The sequence below is a fragment of the Pseudophryne corroboree genome, chromosome 6, assembly GCF_028390025.1.
Source record: "Pseudophryne corroboree isolate aPseCor3 chromosome 6, aPseCor3.hap2, whole genome shotgun sequence".
Taxonomy (NCBI): domain Eukaryota; kingdom Metazoa; phylum Chordata; class Amphibia; order Anura; family Myobatrachidae; genus Pseudophryne; species Pseudophryne corroboree.
Genome location: NC_086449.1, coordinates 31832736 through 31852284, shown reverse-complemented (window position 1 = coordinate 31852284; position 19549 = coordinate 31832736). Strand labels below are relative to the sequence as shown.

General features: G+C 42.5%; 1 pseudogene; it reads left to right on the top strand.

Annotated features, from left to right (window-relative positions):
• Window positions 1-957: 957 nt before the first annotated feature.
• LOC134934187 (vomeronasal type-2 receptor 1-like) overlaps window positions 958-19549 on the top strand; it is an 86390-nt pseudogene continuing 67798 nt past the window's right edge.

The following is a 19549-nucleotide window of genomic DNA, read 5'->3' as shown; positions in this document are numbered from 1 at the left end:
AAAGTTCCAATTTGGAGGAATAAGAATAGAAAAGATAGGAATGCCCCTCCTTATCGTGATTCTTTTGATAATCATGTAAGACCCTATCAGAATGGTAGGGCTAAAAATGTTGCTCCTAGGGATTTTGTATATCCATATAGGAAACAACAAGGAAAATATCCCTATAATTCGGATAGGGGAAGAAATAGAAGTCCAGGTTTTAATCATGACATGAGAGTGTCTAATAGATATGACGCCTTGGAGTTTGATGACCCTGGATCAGCGGGTGATCTGAACCAATCTTTTTTAGACTGGGAACACGTAACCCAGAAGAGAAGGAGAAGGGTGTAATTAGAAAGTCAAAACATGTTAGAGGTAAAAGAGCAGGGAAAAAGTAAAAAAGAAAGAAAAAAGTTAAGAAAATAGGGATAGCAGAGGCAATTGTAACTGACAAATCCTTATTATAAACAAAAGTGTTCAATTTAACTAAAAAAGAATTGACCACCCATGAAATGCAAAAGTTTGCACCCACCTGTCAGCCCAAATCATTTGACTTGTTTCTTGATGTGCAGAAATTTACACGGAAATTGACAGTCAAACGCTTCTTTCTTAATAAAGAAAAAGAAGAAACCCTGACTCAACCAGAAGTGGAACAGTCTAACACAGGTTTCAGAGCTCCTTCAACGTTCTACCCTACTCATTGCAAGGGTAGTTGCGTTGATGCATTTAATAAAGTTGTTTCAAAAGAAATTGAGGAAACAATTAAAATTAAGAAGAGAACCAAATTGAATTTAAGTAAAACGGAATTTGCTGCTCTGAAATCCTTGAAGGAGGACAAGTCATTAATTATTAAACCGGCTGATAAGGGTGGGGGGGGTGGTCCTTATGGACAAGGAAGTATATATGGCAGAAATCACCAAACAGCTAGGTGATACTAAGACATATAAAAAATTAAAGGTTGACCCTACATTGAGGATTATGAAGGAACTTAAGGAACTAACCACAAAGGCACTCAAACAGAAGGTTATAACACAGGCTGAGTTTGACTTCCTTAATATAAAAGATCCTTCTGTACCCTCAATGTATGTCCTTCCAAAAGTCCATAAGGACCCCCTCCACCCCCCGGGACGTCCAATTGTTTCAGGATGTAACAGTGTCACAAGCAATTTATCTGCTCTAGTTGACCATTATCTCCAACCTTTAGTGCAGAATACGAAGGCCTATTTAAAGGACACTGGTGATGTGATACGCAAACTCTCTGATTATGATTGGTGTGAAGGTGATCATTTATGTAGTGCGGACGTAAGCACACTTTATACAATCATTGAGAAAGAAAAGGGTCTAGCAGCAGTGTCATACTTTTTAAATTTAAGCACTTTAGAGGAAGATGTAAAAAACTTTATCTTGGAAAGTATCTCATTGATTTTAGTCAATAATTATTTCATATTTGACGGGACGTTTTATATGCAATTGACTGGCACTGCCATGGGCACCAGGTTCGCCCCCAGTTACGCAAATTTATTTATGGCCCATTGGGAAGAACTAACGGTATTCGATGGTGCCAACTTGGGGGCGAGCCTGGTGCTCTGGTAGCGCTTTATAGATGACGTACTCTTTATATGGAGAGGCGATCAATGTGGATTGGAAAACTTTTGCACTTTATTTCTCTAACGTCCTAGTGGATGCTGGGGACTCCGAAAGGACCATGGGGAATAGCGGCTCCGCAGGAGACTGGGCACAAAAGTAAAAAGCTTTAGGACTACCTGGTGTGCACTGGCTCCTCCCCCTATGACCCTCCTCCAAGCCTCAGTTAGATTTTTGTGCCCGAACGAGAAGGGTGCAATCTAGGTGGCTCTCCTGAGCTGCTTAGAGTAAAAGTTTAAAGTAGGTTTTTTATTTTCAGTGAGACCTGCTGGCAACAGGCTCACTGCACCGAGGGACTAAGGGGAGAAGAAGCGAACTCACCTGCGTGCAGAGTGGATTGGGCTTCTTAGGCTACTGGACATTAGCTCCAGAGGGACGATCACAGGCCTAGCCATGGATGGGTCCCAGAGCCGCGCCGCCGGCCCCCTTACAGAGCCAGAAGACTGAAGAGGTCCGGAAAATCGGCGGCAGAAGACGTCCTGTCTTCAATAAGGTAGCGCACAGCACCGCAGCTGTGCGCCATTGCTCTCAGCACACTTCACACTCCGGTCACTGAGGGTGCAGGGCGCTGGGGGGGGGGGGGCCCTGAGATGCAATAAAAACACCTTTTTTGGCAAAAAAATACATCACATATAGCTCCTGGGCTATATGGATGCATTTAACCCCTGCCAATTTTTCCATAAAAAAGCGGGAGAAAGGCCGCCGAGAAGGGGGCGGAGCCTATCTCCTCAGCACACTGGCGCCATTTTTTCCTCACAGCTCCATTGGAGGAAGGCTCCCTGACTCTCCCCTGCAGTCCTGAACTACAGAAACAGGGTAAAACAAGAGAGGGGGGGCACTAATTTGGCAGATAAATATATACAGCAGCTATATCAGGGAAAAACACTTATATAAGGTTATCCCTATATATATATAGCGCTCTGGTGTGTGCTGGCAAACTCTCCCTCTGTCTCCCCAAAGGGCTAGTGGGGTCCTGTCCTCTGTCAGAGCATTCCCTGTGTGTGTGCTGTGTGTCGGTACGTTGTGTCGACATGTATGAGGAGGAAAATGGTGTGGAGGCGGAGCAATTGCCTGTGTTAGTGATGTCACCCCCTAGGGAGTCGACACCTGACTGGATGGTCTTATGGAAAGAATTACGTGATAGTGTCAGCACTTTACAAAAGACTGTTGACGACATGAGACAGCCGACAAATCAGTTAATACCTGTACAGGCGTCTCAAACACCGTCAGGGGCTCTAAAACGCCCGTTACCTCAGGTCGATACAGACACTGACACGGACACTGACTCCAGTGTCGACGGTGAGGAAACAAACGTATTTTCCAGTAGGGCCACACGTTACATGATCACGGCAATGAAGGAGGTTTTGAACATTTCTGATACTACAAGTACCACAAAAAAGGGTATTATGTGGGGTGTGAAAAAACTACCCGTAGTTTTTCCTGAATCAGATGAATTAAATGAGGTGTGTGATGAAGCGTGGTTTTCCCCCGATAAAAAACTGCTAATTTCGAAAAAATTATTGGCATTATACCCTTTCCCGCCAGAGGTTAGGGCACGTTGGGAAACACCCCCTAGGGTAGATAAGGCGCTCACACGCTTATCAAAACAAGTGGCGTTACCGTCTCCTGATACGGCCGCCCTCAAGGAACCAGCTGATAGGAAGCTGGAAAATATCCTAAAAAGTATATACACACATACTGGTATTATACTGCGACCAGCAATCGCCTCAGCGTGGATGTGCAGTGCTGGGGTGGCTTGGTCGGATTCCCTGACTGAAAATATTTATACCCTGGACAGGGACAATATATTATTGACTATAGAGCATTTAAAGGATGCATTTCTATATATGCGAGATGCACATAGGGATATTTGCACTCTGGCATCAAGAGTAAGTGCGATGTCCATTTCTGCCAGAAGAGGGTTATGGACGCGACAGTGGTCAGGTGATGCGGATTCCAAACGGCATATGGAAGTATTGCCGTATAAAGGGGAGGAGTTATTTGGGGTCGGTCTATCGGACCTGGTGGCCACGGCAACGGCTGGGAAATCCACCTTTTTACCCCAGGCCACCTCTCAGCAGAAAAAGATACCGTCTTTTCAGGCTCAGTCCTTTCATCCCCATAAGGGCAAGCGGGCAAAAGGCCACTCATATCTGCCCCGGGGCAGAGGAAGGGGAAAAAGACTGCAGCAGACAGCCTCTTCCCACGAACAGAAGCCCTCCCCCGCTTCTGCCAAGTCCTCAGCATGACGCTGGGGCCTTACAAGCGGACTCAGGCACGGTGGGGGCCCGTCTCAAGAATTTCAGCGCGCAGTGGGCTCACTCGCAAGTGGACCCCTGGATCCTGCAGGTAGTATCTCAGGGGTACAAATTGGAATTCGAGACGTCTCCCCCTCGCCGGTTCCTGAAGTCTGCTTTACCAACGTCTCCCCCCGACAGGGAGGCGGTATTGGAAGCCATTCACAAGCTGTATTCCCAGCAGGTGATAATCAAGGTACCCCTCCTACAACAGGGAAAGGGGTATTATTCCACGCTGTTTGTGGTACCGAAGCCGGACGGCTCGGTGAGACCCATTTTAAATCTGAAATCCTTGAACACTTACATAAAAAGGTTCAAGTTCAAGATGGAGTCACTCAGAGCAGTGATAGCGAACCTGGAAGAAGGGGACTATATGGTGTCTCTGGACATCAAGGATGCTTACCTCCATGTCCCAATTTGCCCTTCTCACCAAGGGTACCTCAGGTTTGTGGTACAGAACTGTCACTATCAGTTTCAGACGCTGCCGTTTGGATTGTCCACGGCACCCAGGGCTTTTACCAAGGTAATGGCCGAAATGATGATTCTTCTTCGAAGAAAAGGCGTCTTAATTATCCCTTACTTGGACGATCTCCTGATAAGGGCAAGGTCCAGAGAACAGTTAGAGGTCGGAGTAGCACTATCTCAAGTAGTACTACGACAGCACGGATGGATTCTAAATATTCCAAAATCGCAGCTGATTCCGACGACACGTCTGCTGTTCCTAGGGATGATTCTGGACACAGTACAGAAAAAGGTGTTTCTCCCGGAGGAGAAAGCCAGGGAGTTATCCGACCTAGTCAGGAACCTCCTAAGACCAGGCCAAGTGTCAGTGCATCAATGCACAAGGGTCCTTGGAAAGATGGTGGCTTCTTACGAAGCGATTCCATTCGGCAGATTCCACGCAAGAACTTTTCAGTGGGATCTGCTGGACAAATGGTCCGGATCGCATCTTCAAATGCATCAGCGAATAACCCTGTCTCCAAGGACAAGGGTGTCTCTCCTGTGGTGGTTACAGAGTGCTCATCTCCTAGAGGGCCGCAGATTCGGCATTCATGATTGGGTCCTGGTGACCACGGATGCCAGCCTGAGAGGCTGGGGAGCAGTCACACAGGGAAAAAATTTCCAGGGCTTGTGGTCAAGCATGGAAACGTCACTTCACATAAATATCCTGGAACTAAGGGCCATTTACAATGCCCTAAGTCAGGCAAGGCCTCTGCTTCAGGGTCAGCCGGTGTTGATCCAGTCGGACAACATCACGGCAGTCGCCCACGTAAACAGACAGGGCGGCACAAGAAGCAGGAGGGCAATGACGGAAGTTGCAAGGATTCTTCGCTGGGTGGAAAATCATGTGATAGCACTGTCAGCAGTGTTCATTCCGGGAGTGGACAACTGGGAAGCAGACTTCCTCAGCAGACACGATCTTCACCCGGGGGAGTGGGGACTTCACCCAGAAGTCTTCCACATGATTGTGAACCGTTGGGAAAAACCAAAGGTGGACATGATGGCGTCCCGCCTCAACAAAAAACTGGACAGATATTGCGCCAGGTCAAGGGACCCTCAGGCAATAGCTGTGGACGCTCTGGTAACACCGTGGGTGTACCAGTCAGTATATGTGTTCCCTCCTCTGCCTCTCATACCCAAGGTACTGAGAATCATAAGAAGGAGAGGTGTAAAGACTATACTCGTGGCTCCAGATTGGCCAAGAAGGACTTGGTACCCGGAAATTCAAGAGATGCTCACGGAAGACCCGTGGCCTCTACCTCTAAGAAAGGACCTGCTCCAGCAGGGACCATGTCTGTTCCATGACTTACCGTGGCTGCGTTTGACGGCATGGCGGTTGAACGCCGGATCCTGAAGGAAAAAGGCATTCCGGATGAAGTTATCCCTACCCTGATCAAAGCCAGGAAGGATGTAACTGTGCAACATTATCACCGTATTTGGCGTAAATATGTTGCGTGGTGTGAGGCCAGGAAGGCCCCTACAGAGGAATTTCAACTGGGTCTATTCCTGCATTTCCTGCAAACAGGACTGTCTATGGGCCTCAAATTAGGGTCCATTAAGGTTCAAATTTCGGCCCTGTCAATATTCTTCCAAAAAGAACTAGCTTCAGTTCCTGAAGTTCAGACGTTTGTCAAGGGGGTACTGCATATACAGCCTCCTTTTGTGCCTCCAGTGGCACCTTGGGATCTCAATGTAGTTTTGGGATTCCTAAAATCGCATTGGTTTGAACCACTCACCACTGTGGACTTAAAATATCTCACATGGAAAGTGGTAATGCTGTTAGCCCTGGCTTCAGCCAGGCGTGTATCAGAATTGGCGGCTTTATCCTATAAAAGCCCTTACCTGATTTTTCATACGGACAGGGCAGAATTGAGGACTTGTCCTCAATTTCTCCCTAAGGTGGTTTCAGCATTTCACTTAAACCAGCCTATTGTGGTGCCTGCGGCTACTAGGGACTTGGAGGATTCCAAGTTGCTGGACGTAGTCAGAGCCCTGAAAATATATGTTTCCAGGACGGCTGGAGTCAGAAAATCTGACTCGCTGTTTATCCTGTATGCACCCAACAAGCTGGGTGCCCCTGCTTCTAAGCAGACGATTGCTCGTTGGATTTGTAGTACAATTCAGCTTGCACATTCTGTGGCAGGCCTGCCACAGCCAAAATCTGTAAAAGCCCATTCCACACGGAAAGTGGGCTCATCTTGGGCGGCTGCCCGAGGGGTCTCGGCTTTACAACTTTGCCGAGCAGCTACTTGGTCAGGGGCAAATACGTTTGCAAAATTCTACAAATTTGATACCCTGGCTGAGGAGGACCTGGAGTTCTCTCATTCGGTGCTGCAGAGTCATCCGCACTCTCCCGCCCGTTTGGGAGCTTTGGTATAATCCCCATGGTCCTTTCGGAGTCCCCAGCATCCACTAGGACGTTAGAGAAAATAAGAATTTACTTACCGAAAATTCTATTTCTCATAGTCCGTAGTGGATGCTTGGCGCCCATCCCAAGTGCGGATTGTCTGCAATACTTGTACATAGTTATTGTTACAAAAATCGGGTTATTATTGTTGTGAGCCATCTTTTCAGAGGCTCCTCTGTTATCATGCTGTTAACTGGGTTCAAATCACAAGTTGTACGGTGTGATTGGTGTGGCTGGTATGAGTCTTACCCGGGATTCAAAATCCTTCCTTATTGTGTACGCTCGTCCGGGCACAGTATCCTAACTGAGGCTTGGAGGAGGGTCATAGGGGGAGGAGCCAGTGCACACCAGGTAGTCCTAAAGCTTTTTACTTTTGTGCCCAGTCTCCAGCGGAGCCGCTATTCCCCATGGTCCTTTCGGAGTCCCCAGCATCCACTACGGACTATGAGAAATAGAATTATCGGTAAGTAAATTCTTATTTAAATTCTAATGTCATGTCTATCAGACTGACTTTTAATATTAGTACTGTAGAAATTTCATTTTTAGATCTGAATATTTATGTAGATATGGGACAATTAAAGACAAAAACTTTCCGTAAAACCACTGATTCAAACAGCTTTATTGACATCACGAGTCAACATCATTTAAACTGGTTAGAATCCATTCCTTTCGGTCAATACATTCGTATTAAAAGGAACTGTACCGATAGTGAGATATGCAATGTAGGGATGAGCGGGTTCGGTTCCTCGGAATCCGAACCCACCCGAACTTCATGTTTTTTTACACGGGGCCGAGCGACTCGGATCTTCCCGCCTTGCTCGGTTAACCCGAGCGCGCCCGAACGTCATCATCCCGCTGTCGGATTCTCGCGAGGCTCGGATTCTATCGCGAGACTCGGATTCTATATAAGGAGCCGCGCGTCGCCGCCATTTTCACACGTGAACTGTACCGATAGTGAGATATGCAATGAACAACAAAATGCTTTATCTGAAAGGTTCATTGCAAAGGGTTATTCTAGGGATTCTTTAAAAAAAAACAAGAGAAAAAGTGGATACCATTAATCGGGTGGATCTTCTCAAAAAGAAAGAAGCTTGTGATGTTCTAAAAGATCAAAATTTTCAATGGGCTTTTGTTAGCCAATTTAACTCAAGACATAAGGAGATTGAACGAATTTTTAAAAGTAATTGGAAGTTACTAAAACAGGACCCTCTATTAGGCAGTGTACTCCCTGATAGACCCCTTTTTATTTATAAAAGGGCACCATCTTTAAAGAGTCATTTGGTGAGGAGCCATGTTGAGAATAATCCCCGTCAAAGTATACGCACAAAGGGCTTTCACCGGTGTGGTGATTGCCTGATGTGCAAGACAGTTAAATGTAGGGACAAAAAAACTACGAATTTAATTATAAAAGGAAAATCTGTAGAAATCAAGGAATTCATTACTTGCCATTCCAAGAATATTATTTATATCTTGGAATGTGCTTGCGGCTTTTATTATGTGGGCAAGACCACCAGATGCTTAAAAGTAAGAGCCGCAGAGCATATTTATAATATTCGTAAAGGGTTAATCACGCACACGGTCTCCTCACATTTTAAGGTGTGCCATGAATCAAATGAATGTAAAATAAAAAGCTTTTATGGTCTACAACAGATACAACCTAATTGGCGTTCAAAAGACATAGATAAAAGACTGTCTCAATCGGAAATGAGATGGATACACCATTTGGACACACTTGCCCCTAATGGACTTAATGGTGATTTTGAGTTGAAGTGTTTTTTAACTTAATTGATCAATTGCATTCTTTGATTCTTGGTTCATTTTTCCTATTTGAATCTCCTTTTTATATATACAGGTTGAGTATCCCATATCCAAATATTCCGAAATACGGAATATTCCGAAATACGGAATTTTTTGAGTGAGCGTGAGATAGTGAAAGCTTTGTTTTCTGATGGCTCAATGTACACAAACTTTGTTTAATACACAAAGTTATTAAAAAATATTGTATTAAATGACCTTCAGGCTGTGTGTATAAGGTGTATATGAAACATAAATGAATTGTGTGAATGTAGACACACTTTGTTTAATGCACAAAGTTATTAAAAATATTGGCTAAAATTACCTTCAGGCTATGTGTATAAGGTGTATATGAAACATAAATGCATTCTGTGCTTAGATTTAGGTCCCATCACCATGATATCTCATTATGGTATGCAATTATTCTAAAATACGGAAAAATCCGATATCCAAAATACCTCTGGTCCCAAGCATTTTGGATAAGGGAGACTCAACCTGTATATATACAGAGACTTGGCTGTCAGCACTGCACCACTGGAGGGTCTACCACGTGTTCTAAATTGGTTAGACATTATACCCATTTGAATTGCCTTCACTCCTGAGTCTCTGAGTGTCAGGTTCAAGCTGCTGACCGACGAGGTTCCTTATGCTTGCGAACCAGTTAGATTCTATACACATATGAATCTTCCCCATATTCGAATATCTGAATGTCAGACTCAAGCTGATGATATATGAGGTATGGTCCTCGCTGTATCAATCAAATCCCATTGAAATATTGAAACGTTGTTCATACATCTTTGAATGACCTTTTATGTGCTGACAATATGTTCTGAAATGAAGAGATTTTACCCCTGATGAAGTCTTGGAACAAGACGAAACACGTTGGGTTATCTATCTATTATCTGATGTTACCTCCGAATCTACAATAAGGAGAAGGAGGAAATCGTAGTGATATATCTACGCTTTTTCCTCATCACTACAAACTGATTGTTCAAATTGTGCGACAAATGTAAATGTATCAACTCTGTATACTTATGAACATTTGTGTCGGGTTTATATGTTGTTTTAATAAATTTTTATGTTAGTATTTGTTATCTGACGTAATTTATCCGGAGAGTACTGTGAGGGTCCGTTTTTAGGTAGGGCGTTGATATAACTCCCTTGGCGCCATCTCCTCTATTTCATTTCATATATATATATATATATATATATATATATATATATTTTATATTTTTTATATGTATATTGCTGCTATTGTCCACATATTTATATTTTATATGTATATTGCTGCTTTTGTCCATATATTCATATTTTTTTCTATTTGAGGTGCTGACTCTGTCCATTTAATTATGTTTATACATTAAATTAATGGTTGGACATTTGTGGAGGATTCTTCAAATATCTTGGAACTGATTGTGGCCTCCCTGGATGATTGGAATTTATAGCAGCCCAATATTGAAGGTCCCTCTATAAGGTGGAACGCACTACCACTGCAAACCTCCGGGATCGGACTTTGTGAAGAACTGGAACGCAAGCCGCTGTCAGTTTACGGGACTTCCGGATGCGGTGGAACGCACGTCCATCTTGTTTCCGGTCATGTGCATCCGGTATGCGCATGCGCGGGCGGTCCTGTACGCCGATTAGCGGCAATTGAGATCAGCTGTTTTTTGTACTAGCTAGGGTATTTAGGGAGACGGAAGGGAGAGCAGTATACGCTTCTGAAGAAGGACTATGAAAGTTTGAAACGCGTTAAGCGTGTACTCTCCCGCTTTACTTGTGACCCCGTTTGAGTTTTACCATCTGCACTGGACGCTGAGTGACTGTGTTGGATCCTGGTTTCCGGAGCCGTTTTCCTTAAGCTGCATTTGTTTGATATCAGCGTTGGACATTGTTAGGACTGTTATCATCCAGTCCTTTGTTGCTGTACTGCCAAAGAGGATTCATTTTATATGCTACTGACCTCATCTGTTTGGTGTAAGTGCGATATTAAAATAAATTCAGGCCTTTTAAACAAAGATAATTGCACTATTGCACTTTCTTTTTGTCTTATAATTTTATGAGAATTAGATCCATCTGCCTTTAATCAACGTTGGATCTTTATTCATCTCCTGAATTACCAGTGTACGTGACCAATCGATTTTATGTATCCACTGGGTGTGTGTTTGTAAACTTGGCTTTTATGGGAGCGCTTTTAGTTTGTATCTCTCCTTTTTCCTCTCAATCTATTTGTTAAGTGTAAAGGGATATACACTCTGAGATATATAATTTTTAGCTGCACCCGTGAATTAATCTGCGCATGTTTTTAAACTATTTCCTTATCTTAAATGGTTGAATAATTCTGTCAATGGTGCTACCAGCACTTCTTTAAGTTACAGATGTGTCCACTTACATCTTTGTTATTTTGCTCAATTTGGCACAACATGCAAAACAGGGCTAAACTGTTTTTCACGAGAAGCGAGTGAATGGATTTTAAACATTTTTTTGCCATAGTAAAAAATGTATAAAGTAACATATTAAAGAAGCAAATTAAGAAAAATAAAAAGGCATGGCTAAATCTATAGTCTATGGCATACAAAACCACGCCATACATGGCGGGATATAGCAAAGATGTATGTGGACCCATCTGTATTTTAGTATTCTTGGATGTATCCCATCTGGCCCCATTGATTTATCCACTTTCAGCTTTGAGAGTTACATAGAAACATACTGTAGAAACATAGAATTTGATGGCAGATAAGAACCATTTGGCCCATATAGTCTGCCCTTTTTTTTTATCCTTTAGGTAATCTCAACCCTTTTTGAACCTTAATTCTTTGTAAGGATATTCATATGCCTATCCCAAGCATGTTTAAATTGCTCATCCGTCTTAGCCTCTACCACCTCTGATGGGAGGCTATTCCACTTATCCACTACCCTTTCTGTGAAGTAATTTTTCCTTAAATTTCCCCTGAACCTGCCTTCCTCCAGTTTCAGTGTATGTCCTTGAGTTCTAATACTTCTCTTCCTTTGAAGAATGTTTCCCTCCTGAACTTTGTTAAGACCCTTGGTATATTTGAAAGTTTCCATCATGTCCCCTCTTTCCCCTCTCTCCTCCAAACTATACATGTTAAGATCTTTTAGCCTTTCCGGGTAAGTTTTGTGATGTAGGCCATGCACCATTTTAGTTGCCTTTCTTTGTACACACTCTAATGTATTTATATCCTTCTGGAGATATGGTCTCCAGAACTAGACACCTTATTCCAGATGGGGCCGTACCAATGACCTATAAAGTGGCATTATTACTTCTTTTTTCCTGCTACTGATTCCTCTCCCTATGCAACCAAGCATCTGACTTGCCTTTCTCATTGCTTTGTTGCATTGCTTTCCTGCCTTTAAGTCACTTGAAATACCTCTCCCGGTGTGTCTACCCTGTTGCATATCTTTGTATCATCTGCAAAAAGGCATACTTTCCCTTCAATACCATTTGCAATGTCACCAACAAAGATATTAAAGAGAACTGGTCCAAGTACAGATCCCTGGGGTACTCCGCTGGTAACATTTCCCTCCATAGATTACACTCCATTTTCTACAACTGTCTGTTACCTATCCTGCAACCAGGTTCTTATCCATTTAGTTGTTTTATAATCCACCCCTATGCTTTCAAGTTTATTTAGCAGTCTGTGATGTGTGACAGTGTCAAATGCCTTACTAAAGTCTAGATATGCTACATCTACAGCTCCCCCTTGATCTATTATTTTTTTCATAGAGTCAAAAAAATCAATAAGATATATTTGGCATGATCTCCAACCAGTAAATCCATGCTGTTTTGGATCCTGTGAGTTGTTTGATTTAAGATATTCCACAACTCTTTCTTTTAATAGTTTTTCCATTACTTTCCCTACTATTGATGTAAGGCTTACTGGTCTGTAGTTACTTGCTTCTTCCTCGCTTCCACTTTTGTGCAGTGGAACTATATTTGACATTTTCCAGTCCTCTGGAATGGCACCTGCATTTAGTGACTGGTTAAATAATTCTGTTAAAGGTGTCACCAGCACATATTTTAGCTCTTTGAGTATCCTTGGGTGTATCCCATCTGCCCCCATTGATTTATCCACGTTTTGAAAGTTCTGTTAGTACCTTCTCCTCTGTAAATGTACTTTCAGCTACCTTATTTTTATGAATGTCCTTGAAACTTAACTGTGGTCCCTTCCCTTCTCCTTCTGTAGTAAATACTGAACAAAAATAATTATTTAGGTGATCAGCTATTGCCTTGTCTTCCTCCACCAAATTCTCACTCTCTGTCTTAAGTCTTATTATTCCTCCATTTGATTTTCTCCTTTCACTTATATACTTAAAAAAGTTTTGCCCCCTTTATCTCCTCAGCTTCTGCCTTTGCCTGTCTGATCACTTTCTTAGCATCCTTCTATCTGTCAATATACACCTCTTTGTCGTTATTATTTTGAGTCTGTTTGTATTTCCTAAAAGCCATCTTTTTTGCTTTCACACTAGTTGATACTTATTTTGTGAACCACATTGGCTTCCTTTTCCTTGTGCTTTTCTTAAACCTTTTGATACAAAGGTCTGTTGCCCTTAGTATTGCACTTTTTAGTTTTTCCCACCTCTCCTGCACTCCTTCCAAGTTCCTCCAGTCCGCCAATGAATCACTTAAACATCTCCCCATTTTTGCAAAGTCAGCATTTCTAAAATCCAACACCTTTGTTTTTGTGTGACAGGAGTTGGATCCTGTCTTTTTACTAAATCATAATGCTTGATGATCACTGGATCCCAGGTGCTCACCCACATATGTCTGATATCCTGTCACCGTTTGTAAGAATTAAATCTAATATTGAGTCTTTGCGAGTGGGCTCCCTCACCAATTGCTTGAGAGAAGCTGCCTGTAAGGAATTTAGAAATTTGACACTTGTAGCTGAACTTGCAAAAGATCCCTTCCAATTTACATCAGGTAAATTAAAGTTTCCCATGATTATGACTTCTCCCTCTAAAGCCATTTTAGTGATGTCCAACAATAGGTTCCTGTCCAAATCCTGCCCCTGGTCTGGTGGTCTTTAGATCACCCCAATGTGAATAATGTCCTCCCCGGTTTCTATGGTGACCCAAAGGGCCTCAGTTTTGTCTTCAATACTTTGTTTTAAAGTAGCATTTATGCTTTTTTTCACATACATTGCTACCCCTCCTCCTATTCTTCCCATTCTATCCTTCCTAAATAAATTTTATCCTGGTATGGCTATGTCCCAGTCATCATTCTCATTGCACCATGACTCTGTAATTGCCACAATATCCAGGTTATCCCTTGTCATTATCGCAATTAGCTCTGGAATTTTGTCTCCTAAGCTCCTAGCATTTGCACACAAAGCTTTAAGAATTGTGTCTGTGCATCTGTTATTAGTAGCCATGTCCAGACAGTACAAAATAAATGACAAGTTGAAAGTTGAAATTACCTGTTTGGTGATGTTGCTCAGTGTTTGGTATTTGTATTTTTTTTTTACTAATCATGAATCACAATCTGTACTTTACACCATGACTACACCTCACTAAATGTAAAGATATAGTAAACCTGACCACATATGGCCAAGCGATCAAAGGAGGTAAACACCAGACAGCATGCAATAATAAACTATGTTTCACTGAGCAACTTCCCAACACATGCAATGCCAATTACAAGCAAAACATTACATCAAAAAACATACATGAGTAGCAAGCAAATCATGATATAACAACTGTTCTTAGACTGCATGAGGATGTGAGAGAGAAACTTACGTACATACGAGATGAGTTTGCATGAGGTTGAAAGGCATGTTGTATGACTGTTCCTTAGCTGTAAAGTTGTTTGTCTGTTTCCGTCCTGTTCAAGTCTTGAATAAGTCCTTTTTATAATATTTCATAACCCTTCCAATACAACCCTGATCAGCCCGGCTGATCAGCCTAGCACCTCTCTTTAAGAATGGATTCTATCCATGTGTGTCCAATAGTACCAATCAAGACCTAACACGCCACCCCAAGTTACAGAGGATACAATAAAACTTCACTACATAAATACTGATAGCAGATTACCAACAATTCAGAAAGTTGAAATGTAGGGGGATATTCAAATGTTTGAAACGTCAGTTGGGAGTCTGTTTTTTCCTATCTAATAGACAGGTAAAAACAGACACCAACCGACTTTTCAAACATTTGAATCTCCCCCAAAGTGACATTCTAGTATACAATGATAACTGCTGCTGTTAATATTATTGGTGAAATTACCATATATAATATATTGCACTGCAGCATGAATTTTCTAAAATGACCAAAACTGCAAGGGACCAGTGAAATTACCCAAGTTCTGTTAGGACCTTCTCCTCTGTAAATGTACTTGTTTCATTTTCCTGAATATCCCTGCAACTTAACTGTGGCTCCTTCCCCTCTCTTTCAGTAGTAAATACTGAACAAAAATAATTATTAAGATGATCTGCTATTACATTGTCTCCCTCAACAAGACTCCCAGTCTCTGTCTTTAGTTTTATTATTTCGCCTTTTGTTTTTCTCCTTTCGCTTATGTACCTAAAAAAAGTTTTGCCTCCTTTACCCACTGACTGGGTCATTTTCTCCTCAGCTTGTGCCTTTGCACATCTGATTACCTTCTTAGTCTCCTTCTGTCTGATGGGCCCAGAGCCGGCCTTAGGCATAGGCAAACTAGGCAAATGCCTAGGGCATTTGGTATGCTTAGGGGCACCAGCAGCTTCTGCTGATTAAAATGATATGCGGCATGCCTATATTCTGTGTGTGACTGCGGCTGTATCTGCATACGAAATGCTACGTTGCAGTGTATTCCTGGAAATCACTGTAATGTAGTATTTCGTATGCAGATACAGCCGCAGTCGCACACAGAATATAGGCATGCTGCATATCATTTTAATCAGCAGAAGCTGCTTGCGCATCATAGACACATAGTAATGCAAATAATACGATGCATTTTCATAAACAAAAGGCGCCGACGTTAGCAGAGCTGCCAGCTGACTCATGCCAGGCATCTCCTGCAGAACTAGCGGCGGTGCTAGGGGGCACCAGCCAAAATCTTGCCTAGGGCATCATATTGGTTAGGGCCAGCTCTGAATGGGCCCTACACACTTTGCGATCCGCCGCCGAGCTGCCCGACGGCGGATACGGCCGATGGGCGACCCGGCGGCAGGGCGGCAGTGATGGGAGTGAAGCTTCTTCACTCCCCCCGTCATCCGGCTCCATAGAAGTGCAGGCAAATATGGACGAGATCGTCCATATTGGCGTGCATGCACAAGCAACGGGGCACCAGCGATGAACGAGCGCGGGGCCGCGCATCGTTCATCGCTGGAGCCTCCACACTGAAAGATATGAATAGTATCTCATTCAATAATGAACGAGATCATTCATATCTCTCAGTATTATTGCCCAGTGTGTAGGGCCCATAACAATATATATCTCTTTGTCTTCATTATTTTGTGTCTGCTTATATTTCCTTAAAGCCATCTTTTTTGCTTTCACAATGGCCCTCATTCCGAGTTGATCGCTAGCTGCCGTTGTTCGCTGCGTAACGATCATTTTAAAAAAAACGGCAAAACTACACATGCGTATGGGCTGCAATGCGAACGCACGGTGTACGGGTACAAAGAGCATCGTTGTTTTGCGTTGCTTCTAGCGACGATTCCATTCGCACAGCCGATGGCAAGGAGATTGACAGGAAGAAGGCGTCTACGGGTGTCAACTGACCGTTTTCAGGGAGTGGTTGGAAAAAAGCAGGAGTGTCCAAGCGTTTGCAGGGCGGGTATCTGAGGTCAATTCCGGTAATCAGCGCACAGAATAAGTAACTACAGGGCTGGTCTTGTTTTGCACAAAATGTCTTTATACAGCTTGGCTGCACAGGCATTCGCACTCTTGCAAAGCGAAAATACACTCCCCCTTGGGCGGCGACTATGCGTTTGCATGGCTGCTAAAAGTAGCTAGCCAGCGATCAACTCGGAAAGAGGGCCAGTATTTGCTACTTCTTTCGCAAACCACACTGGCTTCCTTTTCCTTGTGTTTTTCCTAACACTTTTAATACAAAGGTCTGTTGCCTTTGATATTGGACTTTTTAATGTTTCCCACCTCTGCTGCACTGCTTCCAAGTTCTTCCAATCGCTTACACATTTTCCTATCCCTACAAAATCAGCCTTCCTAAAATCCAATTCCTTTGTTTTTGTATGGGATAAGTCAGTCTCTGTCTTTATGCTGAACAATAATGCTTGATGATCACTGGATCCCAGGTTTTCACTAGATATGTGCGGCGGGCACTTTTCGTGTTTTGTGTTTTGGTTTTGGTTCTAATTCCATTTTCGTGCTTTGGTTTTGGCTTGGTTTTGCCAAAACCACCCTTTCGGGTTTTGGTTTGGATCTGGATGATTTTTGAAAAAAACAACCCATAAAAACAGCTAAAATCACAGAATTTAGGGGTAATTTTGCCCCTACGGTATTATTAACCTCAATTACAATCATTTCCACTAATTTCCAGTCTATTCTGAACACCTCACACCTCACTTTATTGTTTTATGGCTAAAAGGTTGCACCGAGGTTGCTGGATGACTAAGCTAAGCGACACAAGTGGACAACACAAGCACCTGGCCCATCTAGGAGTGGCACTGCAGTGTCAGACAGGAGGGCAGATATAAAAAAGGCCCCAAACAGCACATCATGCAAAGAAGAAAAAGAATTGCAATGAGGTAGTTGTATGACTAAGCCAAGCGACACAAACAATTGGCCCATCTAGGCGTGGCACTGCAGTGGCAGACAGGGGGGGCAAATATAAAAAAAGGCCCCTAACAGCACATGATGCAAAGAAGAAAAAAAGGTGCACTGAGGTTGCTGTAGGCCTAAGCTGAGCGACACAACCACCTGGCCCATCTAGTAGTGTCACGCAGTGGCTGAATGTCGAGAGTGGGCCGCAACTGTTCGGTCCACTGACAGCATCTCCAGCACGCTCCAGTCACTTAAAAAAAAATCTGCAATTGGTGGACTTATACGGCAGTACCCCAGGACTAATACAGCAGTACCCCTGGACTCATACGGCAGTGTCAGACAGAATGGCACTTTTCAAAAACTAGGCCCCAAACAGCACCTCATGCAAAGATGTCGAAGAGGTGCAATGAGGTAGCTGTATGACTAAGCCAAGCGACACAAACAATTCCAACTGGAATTATACGTCCAAATCACTGGAATTATACATCCAAATCACTGGAATTAATTTGCAAGATCACTGTAATTAATAATTATAAAACACTGACATTAATTGTCAAAATCACTGTAATTATACGTCCAAATCACTGGAATTAATTGACAAGATCACTATAATTAATAATTATAAATCACTGACATTAATTGGCAAATATTGTACCAAAAGGAAGAAAGGGGTAGCACTATGGTGCACTAAGTCGATAAACTAGATAATGGTCATTAAAATGTAACTTTTAATAGTTATAAATAAATGCAATTAACTCCCCACCTAACTGTAATAAAAAGCAATATATTAAAAGATAGAAATAGACAAGAAATGAAATATTAAAATCTGGCGCTGGGATATCGGTAATGACTCCTGCTATTGTTAGTCGATCCAAATATCGATCTGTATACTGTGACTAGAAGTGGTTTTGTGATATCGGCCACTAATTCTGTTGTCATGTGATCCACTAAGAATGACAGAAATCACTCCTCCAGTATTCTATCAATGTGTAATTTTATAGTTGTGGAGTGATCTGTCACTGGCTCTTAATCATAGATATAGAGCTTAATCTTATCCATATAGGTGTGGTTAATAATTAAGATGGGGAAAATTCTCACTGAATAGTTAGATTGGACAGTGTATAATCTTGTCTTAATAGTATTTTGACTGTCCACTCTATTCAGTAGTCTATTTCCCACATACAGTCATACGAAGTTAAAGGAATGTGTCCATATTGTATTCAGTCTCACACTGTTATAAAGTAGCAAAGTAAGACACTGTAACAATATTGTAGCAATATGACTGGTTGCTCATTCCTCTATGTCAGAGGTTCTCAAACTCGGTCCTCGGGGGCCCACACAGTGCATGTTTTGCAGGTCTCCTCACAGAATCGCAAGTGAAATAATTAGCTCCACCTGTGGACCTTTTAAAATGTGTCAGTGAGTAATTAATACACCTGTGCACCTGCTGGGTTACCTGCAAAACATGCACTGTGTGGGCTCCCGAGGACCGAGTTTGAGAACCTCTGCTCTATGTGCTACTGATGTACAGAGTCTAATCTTAGATACATGTCATAAGTATAATAATAATTCCCTATCTTGTAGGCATGCAGAGTTATATTCACTCCCAATTACTGCCTTGACAGATATATTCCTTTTTGGCGCTGCTGGATAATTCTAAATTGAAACAATTATCTTTCAGAGTGTGTGGTAAAACATCTCACTGAGTCACAGCCATTTACACAGCCACAATGGATAAGTGCAGCTGTTGTGTAATAAAACAGGGCTTGGATTGAACTCTAATATCACGCCCTGATGTAACAGCAATGTGAACGCAGACACAAATCCTGTGTGTCTAAACTGTTGGTTCATGCGCTGTGCATTGGATGCATACATATAATTGTGTCCTTATCCGTGTGGCTTGAAACAGTGTGCTGGATTCGCTATTAGCAGCACTCTATGAACTGAGATGTTTATGAATAGTAGTCCCCACAGCGCTACCTATACCTTAAGCCATCTCACAGTATAAAAAACTGAAGATTGAATGCACACCTCATAATAAGGGCAGTGTTATATTTTGTTAACACTTGCCCACTATGTTTATACTGCTAATTTAATATAAGTTACACATGACATAAATAATTTCACAGTATTAACAGGAGCATATACAGGGCTACCAGCACTTCACTCCAATGCGCATTTCGCCCGTAGCTTAATCATGGAT